Source organism: Cicer arietinum, chromosome 2, assembly GCF_000331145.2.
Source record: "Cicer arietinum cultivar CDC Frontier isolate Library 1 chromosome 2, Cicar.CDCFrontier_v2.0, whole genome shotgun sequence".
Taxonomy (NCBI): Eukaryota; Viridiplantae; Streptophyta; class Magnoliopsida; order Fabales; family Fabaceae; genus Cicer; species Cicer arietinum.
Window position 1 is genome coordinate 47,531,899 of NC_021161.2, and position 7,157 is coordinate 47,539,055.

Below are 7,157 nucleotides of genomic sequence, written 5' to 3' on the forward strand. Positions count from 1 at the left end.
ATAGGTGCGTTTGTTTTAGAAAAAAGAATCTATTATTTGAAACCAAAAATTATTTTTTATGGTTTAAAGAATGTTTGTTTCAGATTATTTTAAAATTATTTTGTTAGAAAAAATATTTTTTGTTTAATATATATAGATATATACATTGATATTGGTATGTGGAGAACATCATGTGGTATTAGTAGAGCATTTAAATATTTTAATGTGAATAAGGCTTTTAAATACGCTTCCAGGCCAGACCAAAATTTTAAAAAGGCCAGGCCAGCCCGAAAAAAAAGCTTATGATAGGTCGTAGGCCAGGCTCAGGCCTTTCAAAGCCTGGTCTGACCTGGCCTATTCCTACCCCAACCTGTAACACCCTAAATTTGATAATAAACTATTTTATTAATTAAATAGGATTTTAAATAATTAATTTGATGTTAAAATTATTTTAGAATATATGTTGATAAATTTTGTGAGTAATTTTCGTTATAGGGATGCTTTCTATGATGTGCTGGTTTGATATATATTATATTTAATGAGCAATATAAATAATAAATATTTTACTATTATATATATTTTTTTAAAAATAAAAGTATTTTAGTGCAATATTTTAAAGAACAAGATTTTATATGATTTTAAGTGTATATGTGAGTTGGTTATTAATATGATATTTTCTTATATGTTTGGCTAATGTTAAGTGTTATATATTTATATTTTAATCATTTATAAGTATATCATATTTTAATTATTTCTAAATATATCTTTATATATATATATTATGATTTAGTAATTAACATAAAATATTATTGTTATATTTATTTATTTTATAATTTTGACTATTTTCTAGTATGATCATATTATTATAATATGAATATTTTGAGAAATAAGTATAATTGTAGGGATTATTTTGAATGTGAAAGTTTCAGTCATTAGTAATATATTTTTTTATATATTGATTATTTTAATTACTCTAATTTATAAAATATTAGTAATGTTTGGAAAATTAAATGGTGATTGGAGGAATATTAAAAAGGAGATTAAACAGTTATTAATTTTATTTTAACGAAATAATAATAATAATAGTAAAACATAAATAAAGAGACCAATGGTGTAACACCCCGGCCCTCCAGCGTTACCGGCAATGTTACCTCACGAGCTTCTCGCCCCCCCGGGATGAATCGTATATTTATATTTTAATCTCACAATTTCCATATTTTTACATTAATTAATTTATCCCTCAAAGGGCTACTGCCATACTTAGCGAGCCCCAGATGAATCGTTGAGAAATACGGTTTTCCCGTTCATCTGACAATATATTATACTCATGAATTCAAACGCTCTCTCACCCCTTACCTTGTTTCGACGCTTTCACACACGAATACGATTCCACGAGCAAACAGCCTTTGTTCATTGACTCTTTGTCCATCAATTGTTCTAACTCGACAGTTTATGGGTAAACATTAAAAATAGTTTGAGAAGATACTCTTAAAACTAAATTCGAAATTCGGTCAAGGAAACTTACCATAAATCAGAAGAAAAAAAATCATTGGATAAAATAGCAATTTTTCACACGGTCGTTTTGGCGTTGATTTCACTCAAATCGAACTTACGGTGAAGGAGAACGGTTCAAACTAAGTAATTTAACAAGCAGAGAAGTCGAGGATTTTAGAGAGAAATTTGGATGGTTAAAAATATGAGGAAGTATGTTTATTTGACTACCTAAATGAATAAAACGACATTCTGAAATTTGGACAAGAACGGAGAAACTTTTCATGAACAATTATCGATCGTCGATGTCAAACTATAGGTTGTTGTTGTGTTTCTCTTTGGTTTTACGGCTACTGCAGCTCCTTTCTTACTTTTCTTATTTTTTATTTTACTAACATAATTAGGGTTAACATAAATGGGTCAAGCCCATTTGTCCCTTATTTAATATATGTTTTACTATTATTATTTTTATTTTTCTAAAACAAAATTAATTGTTACTTAATCTCATTTTTTTAATACTCTTCCAAACATCATTAAATTTTCAAAACATTACTAATATTTCATAATTAATATATGCTAAATTAGAGTAATTAAAATAATCAATACTCACATTCAAAATAATATCTACCATTATACTTATTTCTCAAAATACTCACATTATAATAATACCATCATATTAGAAAATAGTCAAAATTATAAAATAAATAAATATTACATCAACACTTTATATTAACTACTAAATCATAATAAATAATAAATTCTACAAATGGAGAAGTCGAGTATTTTAGAGAGAAATTGGGGTTGTTAAAAATCTGGAAAAGTAGGTTTAATTGACTAACTAAATGTATAAAATAACATACTGAAATTTCGACGGAAACAAAGAAACTTTTCTGAGACAGTTATCGACCGCCGGTATCAATTTTCTTCTATTTTTCCTCCAATTCTTCTTGGGAGCCATTGCCGCGTAACTTGCTCTCTCTCTCTCTCTATTTTCTTTCTGTTTTATTCTTTAATTAGGTTTTACTTGGGCTTTACCCATGAAATACATTTTAATTTTTATTTATTTATTTTTAATAAAACTAACAACAACCCAAGTTATTTTTTTAACACTTTCTTTTTTAACACAATATAAGTACTTAATATTTTGAAACTAATACTTGATAGATTAGAGTAATTAACATAATTGACCTTTAAAAAAAATACATATTATTAACAACTCAAACTCCCATATTCAAATTAATCACTATAATTATACTTATTTTTAAAAATACTCACGATATAATAATATATCATTAGAGAGTATTCAAAATTATAAAATAAATAAATATTACACCAACAATTTATATTAATTACTAAATCATAATAAATATATATAAAATCACAATGTCATAAAAAAGTATATAAAAATAAAAGAAACCAAACACAATAGCAATTCTCTCTCAAGATATTATTTTAAAAAATAAATAATTGAAATAAGATATCTTTGGAAATAATCAAATATAATTAAGTGCATATTTAATATTAACCAAACACACAAGGAAATATGATATTAATTATCAAAACTCACATATACACGTAAAATCACCTAAATCTTATTCTTTAAAATTTTTACACTAATATACTCTTATTTTTTTAGAAAAATATATAAAATAATAAAAATATAACATTATTATTTACATCACTCGTTTAGTCAAATATGTATAAAACTAGCATATTGTAGAAAACACACATATAACAAAAATTAATCCAAAAATTTATCAATATATATTATAAAATAATTTTAACATCAAGTTAATTATTAAAATTCTATTTAATTAATAAAATAGTTTATTATAAAATTTGGGGTGTTACAATTCTCCCCTTGTTAAAGAATTTCGTCCTCGAAATTTGGAGTGAGTGAACTAATATCTAACTTACCACCAGATTCAAACTTAGTCTATAAACATATTTAGGAAATTCAATCTTCAGTTAAACACATCATGTAAAAATCAACTGACATAGCATGATAGACTAACATGACAAAATAGATCAATTAACACATGTATTTATCATTCAATTATGAAATAAAATACCATAGAGTTACTCACTATAATTTACATAAAAATAAACATATAAATCTTGTCAATAATAACGTAGTTCATTTAGTTTGGTTAAATGAAACGCATTCCAAATACGTTGTCAATTTCAACTATTTTTTTTTCAAACCAAATATTACTAGTTTTACTCCTTAAAATAAAGTCTAAATCATATCACCAATCGTTCAATAAATTTAACTTATGTCTAACACAGAGAGTAAGTTTTTTTTTTTTTTAAATATTAAACACATCTAACAACTTAATAACATTATAATAGATTTACAATCAACTACTCTATAAAAACATACTCTATATATAATCAAGGAGAAAGAAAAAATAATAATGATAGAGATACTATTTCCTAATAACATATATTTAATAATTAAATTCATTCAATTGATATAAGAAATGAACATGTTTTTTTTAACTATTTAAAAATAAAATTAAAAGGTACTTCTAACAAAATAACGAGTTATCGTTGTCTCTTTTATTGACGATGAATCATCGGGGTAGCTAGTCCCTCCTACTCATGTAGTCAACTACTTAAGGAACTATAACTGTAGTCATTCAATTTTTAATATGGATAATTAAAAGTATCTGTAACACGGTTCAGGAGTGCGATGGCGGCGCCACAACTCCTACTCCTTACTTCAAGTTAAAAACTCACTTAATTATACATTCACAATAATTTATTTGTAATTTACAACTAGTTACAACAACACAAACATCAATATATAATCAATAATTCGATTGAAGAAATATAGAACTATTCGACTTTTAAATACTCTCGACTACTCTAACACTATACACTAATTCCCAAAAATTAGAACGCTTGAAACACAAACAATTTCATATTTATATAATCATATGCATTCGACTACTCTAACTCTATACCCTAATTCCATAAAATTAGAACACTTGAAACACAAACAATTTCTTATTTATATAATCATATACATGCATATAGCTAATTTAATAATTGGCATCATGATGTAGAATATCCTTATAACAATCCAATAACTACAAATTTATCACAATTAAATTATTAATTAACTTTTCTTTTAATCAATCTTTATCATTTAACAAAGATTGAAACAAAGATTTTTCAATTAGCAGGTAAAATAAACAACAATTTTTAGTCAAAGTTAATATAACAATCATAAAACTAACATAATTCTAGTAGTACATAAACCATTTTAGTGGTTAATCAATACTCTAACATTTGATTTCATTCACTTAAATTATTTTAAAAGGATCACTAATCTTTTAATACCATAAAATAATATTGTTTCATAATTTCAAACTTTTCCTTGGATTACTTCTTAATAAATATTACAATTTTTTTTTTAACTACTTTTAAAATCAATAAGATTACTAAATTTCACTAATATCTTAACCACCAAAATACCTTTCAAGATATTTAAGCACTCTCAAAATAATTTTTTTTTACAACCTATATTTTGAAATCAAATCAAATCATGTATATAAAATTAGATACAAAATTTTCTAATTCACCAAGACTCCTAAAATAGTTATACTCTTTTTGTTCGGATTTCTAAAAACTATTTTTACAACAAATCTTTTAGATTTTTTTTTAAAAAAACAGCACATAGTAAAACTTGGCATAAATTAATTTCATTTAACAAAAATTAAAACAAAGATTTTTCAATTAGCAAGTAAAGTATGCAACTATTTTAAGAATCAACACAACTCCAACACAATCTAATTCTCTAAAATAAGTCAACAATAATTCACACATAAAATATTTCCTTTTATAAAATAAATCAAATTTAATCCCTTCACAATTCTTTGTTTCTAAAAGTCTAACTATAAAATTTCAACCAACCTTGAATATTCAAGAATTGCTATTGCTAATAATATGAATTTTATACTATTTCAAAACCATGAAGAATATCATAAATTGATTTCAAAAGCAATACAAAAATATTAAATCATTTAAATACAACCATCAACACTTTCAAATGATTTAGAATTAAAATCCACGCTTTAAAATACTTTATTTTTTTATTCTTTTTTTTCCTTCTCTTTCTCAATTAGTAGACATTTTATCATGTACCCCCCATTTTTTTGTACCATTATAAATCACTACTAAGTTCTTAAAATCTAAAACTCTAATATCAAGTTAAACTCTAATGAGTTCATAATATCATAATCAGTCAATCAACCATTCCAAAGGAAATATCCCAACACACTCGCTATTCAATATTCACATCAGCCACTCTAAATCAACAAATCTTTTTTATTTTCTTAAAAATTACACATAGTAAAATATGGTGTAAATTTTCAGCTATTTTAAGTAGTAAATAAAATCTGTAGTATAGAATTATTGTTACTTTATAAACAATAAAAATTCAACTCAATTTAATTTTTTTTAAAAAATAATCAAGAGTAATTCAAACAAAAGTTATTTTTCATTTTACAAAATAAGTCAACTCTAACTCCTTCACCAATTTTTTTTTTTTAACTTCTAAGTTCTACCACCTCTAATATTCAAGAATTATTATTATTAATAATAGGAATTTCCTAATATTTCAAAATTACTACTAACTTTCTAAATTGACTTCATTAGCAAGATCAAAACTTTAATCATAATGTAATGACCCTAAAGGCAAGGTCTATCAATCGATAATTAGCATCACCTATTAAATTCATAATTTCAAACATATAGTAGCCCATCAATAGAGAAATTTATTTCTAACTATTCACTATAACAAAAGAGCAAAAAAATCAAAGTTAATAAACACAAATCCAATCAAAAGGTAATTAACTCAATCATGTCAACAATTCAAATTAACTTAAATTTTAAGAAATAATTTCCTATTATATTTAATCACTTAAATAGGAACTTAGAATCCACAACGCAACACAATTAGAGTAAGAAGATAGTAAATAGTTAATTAGTAACTTCAAGAATATTTACAATTATACAAAAGCATACATCACATAACACAATAATATAACAAGAAAAAGAAAACATGATAGTGGAAATAATTAATACACAAGAAAACACAATTGACATGACTGAGATTTTATTCACATTGAATCGACACTCAACCCACTCGGTCTGATTGGACAGACCTGCTCTGATACCACTAATGTTACACCCTAAACCCCAAAATAATATATATATATAATAATTTATATCATATTTCTATAAAATTTGCAGCGGATAAATAAAAATATGTTTCCAAGAAAATAAAAACTTTAATTTTTAATTTAGGATATCACATTTCTCAAAAATCAAAAGGAGCACTTTAACTTCTTTACTCCATCGTGAAATCTAAATAAGCTTGAATTAAGTATAATTACTTGATTTAATTCTAAAAACCTACTAGTACTTATATGGTTTTCATACAAAAGTCGTTTCAAAGTAAATAAGTAAAATACAAATTACAACCCTTATTCCCGGTATCACCTATCAGAGCGGAGTTCCTCCCAAACTTGAACTTCAAGACTTATTAACCTGTAACAACTACGATTTTGCAAACGCAGGGCCAAGCCAGTCAAACACAAACAACGAAGGAGGTGATTTTCAAAATCATGTTAATAGTATAATATAAGTAAGAAGAACACGCAACAATCATAATAGAC